The sequence below is a fragment of the Chiroxiphia lanceolata genome, chromosome 14 (genome assembly GCF_009829145.1).
Source record: "Chiroxiphia lanceolata isolate bChiLan1 chromosome 14, bChiLan1.pri, whole genome shotgun sequence".
NCBI lineage: Eukaryota > Metazoa > Chordata > Aves > Passeriformes > Pipridae > Chiroxiphia > Chiroxiphia lanceolata.
In genome coordinates this window covers 18,824,885-18,840,335 of record NC_045650.1, presented here as the reverse complement: position 1 = coordinate 18,840,335, position 15,451 = coordinate 18,824,885, and the positions used below count along the sequence as shown (strand labels likewise).

The 15,451-nt window shown below is 50.6% G+C and overlaps 1 protein-coding gene across 3 annotated transcripts in view; it reads left to right on the top strand.

Moving 5' to 3' along the window:
• Nucleotides 1-7,748: 7,748 nt before the first annotated feature.
• Nucleotides 7,749-15,451, top strand: part of GABRA3 (gamma-aminobutyric acid type A receptor subunit alpha3) — a 72,424-nt gene continuing 64,721 nt past the window's right edge. The window contains exon 1 of one of the 3 annotated variants that reach the window (XM_032701903.1): nucleotides 7,749-7,813. The gene's annotated coding sequence lies outside the window, so the exon portion shown is untranslated. Of the gene's footprint in view, nucleotides 7,814-13,509; nucleotides 13,834-14,192; nucleotides 14,291-15,451 lie in introns of those variants that run through there. The other 2 variants (XM_032701904.1, XM_032701906.1) reach the window with 2 other exon arrangements.

Here is a 15,451-nt window from a genome sequence, read left to right as displayed (position 1 = left end):
GAAGCCTGATGCAGGTGATGTGCAATGAGTCTGTTTGGTTCTTGGCAGTGACTCCTCAGACCCATCACACCATTGCACTGTGTTTTCCTCCTAATTCCCCTCTATCTCCTTAAAAAAAAGGGATTTGGAGCCCTTTCACCTGCTGGCCTTGCCTGTGTACCCCAAAAGCAACAGGTGAGCTTATCACCTGCTTCAGTGCCACGTCCCATGGAAGTGCTTTGGAGAGGGAGTCAAAAAATGAGAACTGCCACCCAAAAAACCATCTGAGATTTGGTGAGGGAATGTAGTGATGGGGGGAAACAGGTTACTTGTATCTCCCCTCATGCCATGCAGGAAGGAGACCTCAGGTAATCCTACTTCTAGGTGTGTGAAACAGCATCCTGAGTGGAAGCCTGAGCTCCCTCCTGCTGAGGGATATGAGGTGGGACCAAGGCAAAGAGCTTTGGCTGGAGACAGCTGTGGGTTGTGCTGCCATTTTATAAATGTGAGTGAAGACAAGAGTGTTTATCCATCAGAAACTGATATAGGGGACAAAATACTGGAGAAGAAAGAGGAGTAATGGGCAAGATCCTCTGAAGCTGGGGTGGAAACTTGAGGAACTTCATCTTGGATCAAACCAAACCACCTGACAAGTGATCAGGATGGAAAACAGTGATTCTGCCTGCAGCAGGCTCAGATGGGAAAGACCAAATTCCCTGAAGAAGCCAAGGGCTGTGTGTGGCCCAGGGAGGCTGTTGCAGTGGTTCAGGGGCTGCCAAGCACAGGACTGCCATGTCCAGAGCAGAGGCCAAGCAGTTGCTTGTACAGGTGACCACAAGTGTGGCTGTTTTACACTCCCAGTTAAAAATATCCCATGGAAGGCAGTAAATTATATCCACATGATGAATCCTTTCTTGGCCAACAGCAGTTGGCCATCCCCAGCTGTTCCAGATGTGTTTGCTGTGGGCTGGAGGCCAAGGACAGCTGGCTGCTGATCTGGGAGGCTCAAACCACAGCTGCACAAATCCAAGCCAGGGAAAGGCATCAGAGGCTGAAAATTACTCCCTGGAGTCAGTGGTGAGACCTCATTGGTGTGGCAGCTGTAGGAGGGGTTAGCAATGTTTACTGAGTGTGCTTTGTATGGCTTTTAGGATGCCTGGCTTCACTCTGATAGCTCTGCTTTCACACATGTGCCTTCCCACCTTTCTGCTTGCCCACCTTCCCTCTCCCCTGACCTCTACTCTTTATGTGTCTTGTCTTTTATAGCCATGGCTTTTAGAGTAAATGAGGCACTGAATCTTAGATCAGCCTTTTCAAGAAGTTGTGCTTCCTTGTAAGTAGCTTTTTTTTTTTGCACACCTGGTATTCTCTACCTTGGTTTTATTAGTCTTTTTGGCCCAAATATTTCTCTTGTAGTATGTGTGTGTTTGTTTCAGTGGGAGTTTTGTTGCTGTTTGTGGGTTGCCTGTTTGTTTATTTTTCCCTAGCTTTGTTTTTAACCTTCTGCTCTTTACTAAGCTTTTTCTGCTGTGTATGCTGATGTTGCTGAGATGTTCAGAATTTGAGAAATGAAGATGGAACCTGCTCTTTTACCTTACCCCGCCCCATGCTGTGCATATGCATCAATACAGCCCAATTACCTGACCCCCATGGATCTTCTCTCAAGAACCTCTGCCTCACTGAGTGCTCAGATTCAATGTGGCTTTTAGGGTTTTTCTTCTTTTGCCTATTGTAGGGCCTGCTGCTTTGCTCAGTAGTACTCATCACTATTGTATTAGAGTGCTTCACACATGGTAATGAATTTAATTTCACACCACCACTACTGGAAGACAGGTTATTTTTATCCTCTCTTCAAATTCGTGAGAATTGACGTGCAGAGCTTGAAGCAGCAAAGCAGTGGATGCTTTTGGCTGTCAGGCTGAAGATATCTAGGGTCATGATGCTGGAATACTCAGCCCCAGAGGGATCTCTGCAGTGCAGCTGCTCCTCAGTAACAGTGGTGAGTGCCTGGCACATCTGTAAGGCAGACCCAGGAGATCTCATACCCCTGGAAATGAAAGCAAGTGGCTCCCTGTGGAAACTTGGGTTTGAGTTGTTCTGTAAGTGCTCTGTAAGAGCCAGAGGCAGCACCTGCTCCCACAGTGTGGCCCCACAAGAGGAGCATCCTCCATCTTTCTGCAGCTTTATGGTTGTCTGGTTTTTGTCCCTCATTATCAGCAACAAATAGCAGTTCCCTGTAAACAGGAACTGCTGCTCCTTTGCTGTGCTAATTCAGTCTGGGACAGATGCATCTGGCTGGCTGGAAGAGCTGGAGGTCCTGAAGTGAGGTAATAGGATTATATAATTAAACACTGTCATAATTTGTTGCTCTTATGTCTGTCTGTATGTGAGGGCAGCAGGGCTGCTCTGAGTTCTGGCACTCCTGATTTGAATGCTTGACTCTGTAGCCTCTGTGGGCATTGCTTCTGGACAGGCTTCATGGACTGTTGGCAGCAGACACTTGTGGTCACAGCACTGTTTATGGACTCTGGTCTCCTCCCCCCATGCTTTGGCTGCTTTTTATGATCCAGGGTCCCATGTCTTCAGCCCAGCATTTGACCATTTGGCCTTGTCTCAGCTGTTTCTACCTCTCCAGCCAGTCCCAAAATCCCTGACTTGGCAGGTCTCAGCCACTGAACACCTTTTTGTCCCTTATAATTATTTCAGGTCTTCCTTCCCCTCCTTCCTCAGCTCACTTTGTCAAATCAAAGAAGACCCTGGTCTCATCATACCTGGATAAACTGAGCTCAGTTTGCAGCAGTGGAGTCTCCATTGCTGAGCTTCAGGTGCAAAGGCCATCAGGAGAAAAGAATCACAAGGATAGAGGGAACTCTGGTGTGCTCAGTGACCTACCACATCTGGACACTGACTGTGCTTTCACCAAGACAGATGCATTCCTACTGTGGATATTCAGTATGGGCTCGTGCCCTTGCACTTTGAAGGGTATTCAGAAAGGTTGTTTTGGGGCTGAGTGGAGTCCAGCTCTCTGCAGCAGTATGGGAAATATATGTTTCTTTGTCCCTTGCATTTCTGCTTCTGTTAATACTGATACTGGCCAACACTTTACCAGGGATAATGAGATGGACTTCAAGTGATGCCATGGGATCATTTTCCTTGTGGATCAATGCTTGGGTTGGCTCAGCAACACAGCTACAGAGCACGTGTGTGAGCAAGAGATGTGAAAAGGAATACAAGTGAAAAGGAAGGTGGCAACTCCTGCTGGAATATGTGACTAATTGCTGTGCTTTGAATCCAGGGGATTTGAGAAATGTCGGTGCAGAGGCTGATTAATTAGTGGTGATGTCACTCTGTTGGCAATTCCAGGGCAGGCCAGCTGAAACATCACCTTTGGGTGTAGATATAATCCTCGACACAGTAATCTGCATTAAAGAAGTACATAATATGTAGTTGCTTCAAGACAGCCATAGCAAAGCTGAAAATCCTGCTGCTGTCAGGGCAGGGAAAGGGAGTTTGCCCTTTTTGTTTTGCAGTTTGATTGAGGAGTGTGTGCCTGTGCCTCTCCTTGGGACTCTCTGAGTGTGTGTCTGCCCTGGAGAAGTTGTAGCTTCATCCAGTTATCCTGCTGCTCAGCAAAAGCTTTCCTGCAGCAAGACGCTCCCTGGCTTCCTTGGCATCTGAAGACTGCTTCATTAAACCCCCAACCCAAAAACAAACTTAGGGAGGGGTGAAGTCTTGCAGTTGGGTTGTGTTGGGCTGTGTTTGAGGCTGCCGTGCTGCACCTTATGGCCATGCCCTGCAGCAAGAGGATGATTCTGGATGAATCTTTGCAGGTTGCCAAAATGGCACTTTAGTAAAAGTGGGTAAAAGTTTCCCATCTGGGGACAAAGCTTCCACCATTCCTTCCTAATACTGCTGAAGTAAAAAACTTGGGAGGGCTTGTCTTCCTTCAGTGGTCTGCCAAAGCCCTTTCTGCCTGAGGGCTGCTTTGGCTTTGTGGAAAAAGATAAAGATGAGCAAGGGATTTCTGGGTCTAATGGGGTGAGATAGGGCCAAACCTCCTCCTTCCCCCACAGCCTCTCTACAGTGTCTTTTCAACTGCTGATGGATTCTGCTTTCTTCCCACCTGATTTTTTTTTTTCCTCCTCTTTATATAATTTTTTTCAATTTTGTTGTTGGCAGCTCTTCTGTTTCAGATCCTCTTCAAACTTAATTAATGTGCTGCTTATTCCCTCTTCCAGATCAGTAATTATTACATTTAATAAGACTAGATCTAGTCCTGATCTGAGCATTACCTCCTGCTATCTCACCATGTTTCAGTTTGCCATGATGTTACAGCTCACAGGAATGCAGTAGCACATCAGTCCATGCAAAAAGGTCAGAGCAGCTTTCTTGTCAAATAAAGAACAAAAATATATATCAGAGCTAGGAAAACAGACCTCAACTTGTGTTGTTAAACAGGAGGTGGAAAGAGAAGCTGCTGTAGAGGTATTTTTCCTGGCACAGCTCCTGATGTTTTGGGTGGCTCCAGATCTGCAATCCACGGAGCAAGGTCCGTTCTGCTGCTCCCGGGAAAACACGTGAGCCTGTTCCCCCCTGTGAAAGAGGATTGTGGGTTCCTGCAGTTTAGAAAAGCTCTTTCTTCCCTCTCTGCCTGGCTAATTATCATCTCTGCATCTGCAAATTGTCAGGTTTCCATCAAAATCTTGGTGGTTTGTATGTGGAGAAATTTCCACTTGTGAAAGAAAAATAAACGTCCTATTGACAAGCCCTGGCTGGGGACCTTTGAGATGTGCTGCACCCCCAACACCTCCCTCCAGACCAGGGAAGATATCTGGGGGTTACATATCTAATGCCTAATGCTTCCCACTGATCTATTGTATGAGAAATGTAACAAAGTAGCCTGATTAACTGGGATTGAAGGAATTAAGCCCATGTTTGTGGAGATAGCGATCAATGAGGTCTCTTTTAACACACTTGTTACTCTGGGCTTCCTTTGATTGGCATATCAGCAGCTACACACCATAAATTACCTTGATGGATTCCCCTGTGCCTCTGAATTTAAAAGAGATGAGGCACAGGGTTATTTTAGTTAATATTCCAGTGTGCTGTGCAGATGCTCTGCAGTTTGTCTCGACTCATAACCTCTGTTCTTTCACTTCTAAAGTCCTGCCCATGGAAATAGTACTGCAGCTGTCCTTGAACCTGCCTCTGGGCTTCCTGTAGCTCCCATGTTCCTTGACCCAAGAGTCCTTTCTGCCTGGACCGTTCCTTAAACAGTAAATGCCTTGAGGAGGGAGCAAGTGCTGTGAGACTGAGGCGGATTAATTACTGACACAGACTCTTGGCAGGACCTTGCAGGTTCTCCCAGGTGACCAGCTGGGGCTGCTGGCAGGGATCCTGGAGAGAATGAGCTAAAGAAGTGTTCCTGGATGCATGTGGGTCCACAGCAGAAATTTTGGTGCTCCCCACTGCAGCCCATCAGCTCAGTGAAGTGAGAGGCTGCCTTCCTCGGATTAGAAAGCACTTGAGGATGTCATTTACTCAGGCAGATTTCCCAGCTGACTGAGCATTCTTATTGCACTAATTACAAATCAAGAGGGTGGTGTGTGCACTGGCTCCCAAACAGCAGGAGCTCTCCTCCCTAATGGTGGGGCTGGCTGGACTGGGAAAAGCAGAATGGATCTTGATCACAATTATCCTCTCCCCTCCTATCAGCTGGAGCAAAGTAAAGCTTGCTCTGGTAAATCCTGCAGAGTTTGGGGCTCAGGTGCTGCAGCTGGTGCCCTCTGCATTCTGGGGCCCAAGTCCAGCCCTGCAGATGGAGTCTGTCAGCACTGGGGCTCACTCAGACCTGAGACCCTGACTCACACCAGCTGCTGCCTTGGAGTCACTAGAATAGTCCAGAACCTGGAACTTGAGAGGCACATGAAGGAAAAAAACTAACCCAAATTTTTGGTAGGTGTTTGGCCAAGCCACTGTAGGACTGTCTTGCTCTTACTGTTTTCAGCTGGTGTGGGAGGGAGAAGACTTAGGAAAAGTTGCTGGTTTGAATTTCCCTGCACTGAAGGTTGGTAAGCTTTGGGGTAGGGAGCTCAGTGGAAACATCATAAGCCAACCAGCTTTAGGGCTTCCCTCTGTGTAGGGCTGTTCTGGATCATGCAGCTTGGCCTGTCAGGAGTATTGCTGGTTTGGGGGCAGTTACAGCATCTCTTTTCTCATTTTGAGTGTCCTTTGATTCCCTGAGTCTGTGTTTTCCTATTTGGCTGAGGCTGGCTGCATTTCCAGAGGCTCCATGTCCCATTGCCAGGCAACTGATAGCAGCAGAACATCTGCCTGTCCCTGTGCCCTGGGGCTCTTCCTCCCGTGCAGAAATGCTTTGCTCTGCCCTGTGCCTTCCTGTCATCAAATGCACGACTCCTCTTGCTTTTTGTCTCTGACCTGTTTACACTGATGAAAAAAACCCCAAACCCCTCCTGAAGCAGACAGGCCCTGGGAGAGCACTGACTATCAGTTGTACATTTGTAGTCACAGCTATAGCTGGATTCTCCAAAGCTCTGTGCCAAGAGGGAGTTCCAGCTGCCTGCCCTGGGACCCGTAGCCTCGTGCCTGCCTGCCTGAGTGTTGGCCCAGTTCTGGCATCCAGCTGGTGCTGTGGTTTCCAGTGCACGTGCCTGAATGTGTTCCAGAGAGTGGGAGTCACCATCAGTCTTAACAAAGTTAGGCATGGATGGGATCTGGACTGATGGCTGAGCCAGTCCTGCAGCATCCATCCACTCCTGGCTCCAGCTGTGCAGAGGGGGTGTGCATGAGGAGTTGTGTGAGTGGCAGGGAGACAGCCCTTGGGCTTTGAACTGCTCCTTTTTGTGGTGCCCTACCACATGCCGGGACAAGGCTAACACATAAACCATTCCTGGGCAGTTCCTCCTTTCATTAACTGCTGAGCTTGGCTCAGCCTCAGCTTCCACCCAGGTAGCTCCAGCAGCCCGTTGCAGTGGCCTGTCTCTCGCAGCCACCACTCACCTTAATATCATGAAGAGCTCTTATTACCTGGGTCTCTGCTGCTTTGTTTCAGCTAATTAGAGCTGGTGAGATCCACTCAGTGTCAGGCAGTGGCCTCAGCTCCTGTGCTCCTTGTAAACTTTACCAAACGTGACAACATATGAATCCTTTCAGGGGCCACAGCACAGGCTGTGTGGTGACATTTAGAGCTCTGTTAAAGTAGCAGGTTCAACTGAGGTCTTTGGGAAGCTTCTCTCCTGCTAACAGGCTCTGTCTACAACCATATTGTGTGGCTGACTATTCTGTTTGATGGAGAGGATCCTAAAATTGCTGTTTTGATGGAAGTATGGTCAGTGTCCAGATGGGAGAGGTTTCTGAGTGCACCAGATTTCATTCTTCCTGTGGGATTTTTTTTATTGTAATGGCCTTTGCACCTGAAGCTCCTTGTGCCAGGAGGTTTGCTGCTGTTTGGTGTGCAGCTGAAAACTGAGCTCAGCCTATCAAACTATGATGAGACCTGTTGACAAAGAGAGCTGGGGAACGTATTTAGAGGGGAGGGAAGACCTGGAATAACATATTGCATGTGATATGAACATAGGGCATTTTCCAAACACTTCAGCTAGTGCTGTCAACCCTGCAATTTTTGGTGTGAACCTCCCCATATTTGGGCCTGTTTCAAGTTCCAGGTTTTGGCTCCATGCCACTCTTCATTCCTTCTGAATAAAAATTCACTTCACAGCTCCATGAGTGCAGAAACAAACTCAGAAGGACCCTGGATCGGGAAAACAAACAAGCAGGACTCTTCAGGCCAGCCTTCCTTAAGCACTTGATTTAGGTGAGTGTTAGGTATCCAAATTGTTTAAGAATATTTGGACTTGACAAGCATGCGCAGTGTTAGAAATAGAAATGCTGAGGCATCCAAAACCTCATGACTCCACAGGGGGATTTTTGAACTGCTGCTGCTGTTGTAACTGCAGAAGAGAAAAGGAAGAGTATGTGAGCAGGTCTGTCTCTCCAGGTTTATTTTTGCTCTTGCCAAGGGACTGCAGGACAAATACAGTGTCTTTCAGGCCCATTAGCTTTTATGAATTTGTTCCACTGCCAGCACTATAGCTTCTGGAATTCGAGACAGCTATCCCTGCTAAAAGCTCTGGTACTTCTCCATGTAGTTGGACGTGGCTTCTGGAGATTTGGGTGGACATGTTTTGCCATAGAAACAAGGCTCCAGCTCTTTGCTTTGCCAGGGTCTGCTGAGCCACAGACCTTGAGCTCTGCAGTGTCTTGCCAGAAGGGGTTTTTAGTTCTGTGAGTTGTTGTGTGGGGATGCATGTTGAGCATCTATGTGAAATGAAGATACATAGCTATGCCAGTGCTCCTTGCTGGATTTCCTTGGGCATGTCTAAGCTATGGATCAACCCCCAGATGCGTTGGAGCCCTTATCTAAGGCAACAAGATTTGTGTGGTCTTGTATAGAAACACTACAAGCATCCCTTGGGATTATATATGGAGAGCAGCACCTTCCAGGGAATGTGGAAAGGTGATGGAAAATGATCTTTTCCACTGGTGCACATTTGACCTGTCTACTTGTTTGTGGACTGTTTGTGACCTCAGATGAGTTATTTGATGGCTGTACCTTAGCCCATCACCTTCCTCTTCCCACGAGCACAGCTCTGCAGTGCTCCAGCAGCTTCCTGAATATGATACTTTACCTCTCACTTACTTTGCCAGGCTTCTGTTGACTAAAATTCTGGTGGCAGGAGCCACCTTTGCGTTTTCTTGCCAGGATTTAGCCCCAGTGTTATCAGGTGCTTGAAATTTATGGATGGAGTGACAAACTGCATAACACGTGGGATGCAAAGAAAAAGCTCTCAATTTTCTAAGGTTCGGAGGGGGAGAATTTCAGCAGCAAGAACACGGTGTTTGCTGTGAGTTTGTGAGGGTGAAAGGAGCATGTTCTGCATCCCCTTCCCAGTGTCCCAAGGAAAAAATGTGTAGGAAAGTCAGTTCTTGTGGGGGCCAGCAGATTCTAGTCACCTGCTTTGAACTGTGTGAGGGTAAAGGTTGCTCTTGAGCTGCTTCTGGATAGCAGGGAGAGCACAACATTTTGGGGGGCTCTTTGTTCCCTCCAGGAAGGCTTCACAGACATGGGGGGGGGGGAGTGATGCCTTCCCATGGAGGAAGGAATTACTGCCTTTCTGCCTCAGCCCAGTGCTACTCCTGTTTGCTGGGGGTTGGCCCAGGACCCTGCTCCCTCCCTGAGGGCAGCAGAGCACCAGCTCATTGCTGGTTTGCACGGGTGGCTCCAAACTACCAGCTTTTGGATACTGTCCCCTGGGAAGACTGTTAGGCTTTGTTTGAGGGGTGCATATGTGATGCCCCGCGGGGCAAACGGCAGCTCAGCTGTGCCTGCTGAGGGCACGGTACAGCCCTGGCAGGAGGCTCCCAGCAGCATCCAAGGTGAGCTGTGACCCCCTCTGGCCGAGGACGCAGGCAGGTGGCTGATTTACGGCCAAAAGGAGACGGGGGTCTCTCCGAGTGAAGCTGGAGGCGAGTTGCCATGGAGATGGGCTAATAAAGCACCGGCAGCAGCCGGCTCTGACGCTGCTGTGGCTGCAGAGAGCGGCCGGGTGGGGAGAAGGGGCAGCTGGCCAGGTGGGGATAGAGAGTGAGAGGGAGGATAACACCAGGAGGGCAGGACAGGAGTTTGGTCTGTAAGGCTGTTGAGATGGCCCTGAGTGCTCTGAGAGTGGAAGGAGTGATGGGAGAAAAGAGCCCCTTTCTCCCAGTTCTTTGGGAAGCAGAGGTGTCATCGTGGTGCTCCTTGGCAGTGAATGGGACCAGCAGTTTTTAGGGAAATGGTTGGGCCCCTATACAGGGAGAGGATCTTTTATTCTGATTTACTGACTGCATCAGCCACCTGTCTGTAGGCTGCCTGCTTTTCCTGGCAGCAGGAGAGGGCTCCAAAGACAATGTCGGTTTGTAGGGGCTGCCTCACACAGGACTGGTACGAAGGACTCTGCTGTGCTCAGCACTAGGTCCTGTTTTCTCCACACATCAGCTGCTCCCTACCGAGGCAGGTGCCTGCACAGGAGCAGTCAGGACCTTCCTAACTGCAGTGTCCTCCCTGTGCTGATGATCCTTCATCCTTGGAGCAGGGCTGTGCTGCCCAGTGCCCCTGGAACGCTGTGTTACCAGGACATGCCCTCTCAGCACACTGCCCTCCTGCCTTTCAGCACAGGGGAAGGTCAGATGTTCCCTGGCTCAGTCCTTTATTGCAGCCAGCTCCCTTGGATGCTGAGTGTGGGTGTTTGGGGGGAAGAATGTGGACAGCATGGACTGGCCTCCAAAAAGGGGTGTGTGCTGGAGATGTGCTGCACATCCCTCAGCTCTGGCTCCAGCTTGCACCTTCAGAATGGACCCTCCTGCTTTGCTGGGGCAGGGCCTAACCCTGCAGTTCCATTCAGTTCAAGGGCACTGTAGCATGGACCTAAAACCAAGCATACTTTTATTCTGGCTGGTTGAGCAGGATGATGGGAGGGAAAGGCTTAGCTAATTATTAGCAAGATATTCCCAGGCTGCTGTACTTCCATTTTGAGTAATATAGTGACAGCCATATTTTAACCCTGACCACTATAAGAAGGGTTTGCCTCAAAGCCATGAGCCTCTGGAGTGTGCCAGAGTTCAGGGAGGTGTTCCAGCAGGGAAGGAGAGGGTATACAGTTTAAGAAAGAAATAAAAAGCCTTATGATGGAGTGATGCATTAAAAGATAATTGCTTACAGGTTTCACAAGGTGTTTTTATGTCTCCTAAATTGATGGATGTATCCACAGAGAGTGATGCTCTTAATGGAGGGTTACCTTTGCTTCTGAGCAGAGCAGAGATCAAGGTAATTACAGCTGGTAATGCCAGATATTGATAATACTACCCCTACCCCCCGAAGACAAGGTTTTCTGTAGCTGGACTTCTTAAGCTAGCTAATGCCTGCTTCCCTGGCCAAAGCCTCTTCCCCTGCTCCCAACAGCATCCCCTGTTGTTCAAACCCATCCTGTGCTGCTGCTGGATAGCCCTTGTATATTAATTCTGTCATCATGCACTCTCCAGGTGGCAGGAATACTCACTTCCCTTATGGGTCAGTTGGTTTTTGGCACTGGCTGGGATGAAGGATGATTTCCACTGCCTCCATCATTAACAGGGCCTCCCTTCATGTCCCTGCAGGGTTAGATGGTGGGATAAGCCAGCCAGCCCTTCCCGTGGCAGGAAAACCATAAAGGGGCATAAAGAGCTTTGGGATGTGTCTGGTGCAGTCTCTCTGAGCCAGGAGGATTTTGAGTGGTGGAGACCCTAATTTAGGGTGGGTTTTAGGTGCTGTACCTCTTGTTCTGCTCTTAGCAGCTCACTGTTCATGTGGCTACAACTTGTACTTTGTTTTCTATCTGCACCCAACTACAGCCTCTTCCCCCACCCTTGTAAGAGCTTGGTGTGTGCTGTGGCTACAAGGGGAGGAAATTATTTCGATTTTTAGATTCTTGGAAAAGCTTTAATGATAAATGGCCTTATGCCCAAGACTATTTCAGGCTGCTGGCAGTGTCAGAGGAGGTCTCTGAGCAGAGGAGGCAGTCTTCAGTGAAGACCTCTCAGGGCAGAGAGGTGAGATGTTGCTCCTGGGGAAGTCTGTATGGCTGTTGCTCATGGATGAACAGGCCTCAAGAGAAGCATGGTCTCCATTGTCTGTGACTATTGTTAGCACTACTTAAATCTGTAAATCTTGGAATGTTCTTCAATGTGAGCCATTTAAAATCCTGAGTCATTTCTGTCTCCGGATATGCCTGTCTCGCTGATTCTGTTCTCATATCCAAGGCACTCCATGCCAGCAGCTGAATCAGTTTGGAAAGGAGGAAGGAAAAGTATTAGAAACATTTCTGCTCTCACCCTCAAGCCTCAATGTTCTTGAGTCTGGTCCCATCTCTGGGCATGGTCATCTCAGTGATATTCTCCAATTGGAGTGTCACCTTCCAGTGGGAAGATGGTGGACCAGATCCTTGGGGCTTTTAGCCAAGTGAATGGATGTGCCTTGGGACTCCCTCTGAGCTCTTCTCTATTCCCTTGCCAACGTGCTTTTGTTCACAAGCATATAAATCAGGAACAGAAGATGTGCCTTGGAGGAAACTTAGATATAAGCAGAAATTGTGTGAATCAGTATGGCCAAATTGTGTTGCTTTCATGGCTCTTCCTTAGCTGGCCATGCTCTCAGCAGGAGGCTGGACTAGCTGATGTCCTGAAATCTCTTCCAGTATGAATTTTCCTATGATTTGTTCTAGTTTTGGAGACCAGCAAAAAAAGCTCCTCTGCTGGCATGCACACACAGCTGTCCTCTTGAGTGATGCTTTATACTATGGCAGGAGGAATTCAATGCAGAGGCAGATTTTTAAAAAATGGGAATAGCCCCACACCATGTGTTGTTGTCATTCACATATGAGCAGTCTAAGGACAATTAAAATGTTGGCTGTCCCCACGAGATCTCAAAAGTAAGGTCCCTGCTGCTCAGTCAAAATATCTTGCAGAGATCAGAAAATAATAACTTGAAGGTCTTGTTGCTGCTGCTGCAGCAAAATTGTCCTGTGAGTATTCAATCTACATCAGCTGGGGTTGGATGTAATGCTGAGGACTGGAGAAACTTATCTTGATTACATACAGTTTGTGGAAGCCACAGAGCTCCTGTAAAGGAGCCAAGTGTTGCAGTAACACCAAGGACTCTTCCTCCTCTGGTCTAAAAGATGGCAGATTTGATTGTGGGGGCCCTGTGTTGGACTGTGCTCAGTTTTTGTTCAAGATGTTGGTCCTCAGATCTCGTGAGCTCATCAGGTCTTGCCTATGGACCCTACTCAGCAGAGGAAAGCAGAACTGGCATTTGAACCTCTGCTAACAGATATATCTGGATACATGGATTAATAAAGACCATGGTCAGGTTATAGGGAGCTGAAATTTTGCTTTGAAAGAGAGACTATATTCTCCTCTCACTGTCCAGGAATATGTCATGATGGGTGCTTCTATCTCACCAAAGGCAGGATGGCTGTGTTCTGTAGGGATGAGGTAGAAGAGTGATTGCCCCTACCTTTCTCCTGGAAGCAAGAACTGGGTCATTTTCTAATGTCCAAAGGCAGAGAACTGACAGTTAAACTGGATTTAATCACTCATGCCTTGAGGGCCCTCATCCTGAAGAATGTTTTCATGTCATTTTAAGTATTCAGAACCAAGAGTAATTTAGAGGAGTTTAGGGGTGGTCTGTTATGCCTGCAGATTGTGATCCTTTATCACACCCCACATCCTCAGAGAGGGAGGAAGGGGTTATGTACCTCGGAATCACAGCTGCAGCTGAGCCTTGCACTGCGTGTTCACCGAGGAGAGCTCTGCAGGGACAATATATTTTGAGTGCACCTTACTGTCAGTTTTTGCCTTCCCAGCTCCGCTGTCGTGTGGCTCTGCAAAACCTCCAAAGCCCAGCCAGCTCTGCCCAGCACATCGTGCATTGCCCTTCCTCTGGCATCCCTGCGCTTCCACGCTGATTCTGCCCTTGCTTTCACTGCCTACTCCTCGCTGCGTTTTAACCTCTCTTCCTCTTCTCCCTTTCCCTTGCATTTGTTTTCCTCTGCGTATCGTTTTATTGCGATATATAAACCTCGGCAATTCCAACTTGGCGGGGCCAAACTTCCCTTTCCCGCTGGCAGACCAGGGATCCGGCCAGGCCGTGCGGTGTGGAGGCAGGCTGGCAGGAGCTGGGGCGCAGCGCACCCCTGGGGGTGCTGCCCACCTCCTTCCCAGAGCATCGGCGCCCCGGGGAGCTCCCCCCTTCAACAGGTAGGCGCTGGGAGCAGCCAGCCTTGCTCTGCTCACCCTCCTGCGCGGAGAGGATGGCGGGGGCCGCCGCGGTGCTGGGAGGCCGAGGCTTGCCGGAGGAGCCCGGGGCATCAAACGCTTTGGGGCGGGGGAGGCGGCCCCAAGCCGGGGCAGGGAGAGCGGCGGCGCCCCGTGCCCGCTGCCTGCGCGGCGGGGCGGGCGGCTCCGCACAAAGCGGGTGGGTAAACCCTCCTCCGGGGCGCGGGGAGAAGGAGGAGGAGAGGAGGAGGAAGGCGGGGGGATGCTGCTCCCCTCCCTCCCTCCCTCTCTGCCTCGCTCGCCGCGGCCGGAGCAGCGCGCAGGCGGCTCTGGCAGCCCCGGCACGGCGGGCTGGGGGCGCGCAGCCCCGCGGAGCGCTGCGGAGCGGAGCGGGCTCCGGCCGCCCCCCGAGCCCCCCGCCGGGGCAGCCGGCGCGGTGGTGAGTGTGGCGCGGGCGGGGCGCGGCCGCGGGTCGTGTCCCCGGTCCCCCGGGGCTCCCCGCTCCGCTCCGCGCATCCCCCGCGGAGAAGCGCCCCGGCGGGCGCTGGGGCAGCGGGGAGCGCGGCGGGCGGTGCGGACCCGGCGTTGGGGATGGGGCTCCGCGGGGCTGCGCCGGCCCCCGGCTACTGTGTGGGGGCCGGTGAACAATAGAGTGGCGGGGGAGGGTGGCGGCTCTGCCCGAAGCGCATCCCTTAGAGGGCGGGGGGAGGCTCGGCTGCGCGGCCGCGGGGCCGGAGCATCTCCGCTCCCGCAGCAACTCCGGCGCGTGTCGGTCCGGAGCCGTGCCGGGGGTGTTCCCCGTCGGGGACCCCCGGGGATCCAGCCCACCCGCCTGGCACTGCCGGATGGAGAGGGGGGAGAGAGGCTGAGGTGAGAAATGTCTGGACAAGGGTAATCCTGAGACCCCTTCCTGGACCCGGACGGGGAATGCGGGGGGAAGGGCTGAGCGGGGAGACCGGTGTAGTAAAGCAAAGTCAAATTTCCCCCTGAATCCTGCAGCCAGGCCTAATGGACACAGGTGCTGTGTCGGGGTGGGGAGGGAAAGGAGTGTTTGGGGCTACAGTTGCTGAGGCTGGTATGGAGGGAGAGGAAAAAGAGCTACAGATGTTTTCTCCTTGCTCCAGAGTTACTGAGACTGAGATATGGATCATTAAAAATGAGTAGCCTAATGCAATTAAGAGGTAGACAGTCCCCACTGCAACACTTATCCATTGTTCCTTGCTCTGCCTTCTGCCGGAGTGATTCTCGCCTGGAGAGAAGTACAACTGAACAAATAGTTCATTTCCCTGGCCAAATGCATCTGTAGAGTCTCCCCCGAATCCGCTGCTGACTGGCTGAAAATGCAGCAACATCCTCAGACAGAAAGAGAGAGCTGGGACCCTCTGGTGAGACTCCCACTGCCGTGGGCCAGCAGGAGCAGCTTGGAGTGGCTGCTCACCCGGCTTGTTTTGATGGTGGCAGCAGTAGAGCAGGTTTCCTCCCTCACCTCTTGGTCCTTTTAGCTTCCTTTAGGGGAGTGTGAAGAAGAAAAATAGCAGGTGCTGAGGCAGGACCAGCCCACAACTAGAAGATGCTACTTGTGGTTCAGGCGAGTCCTCTC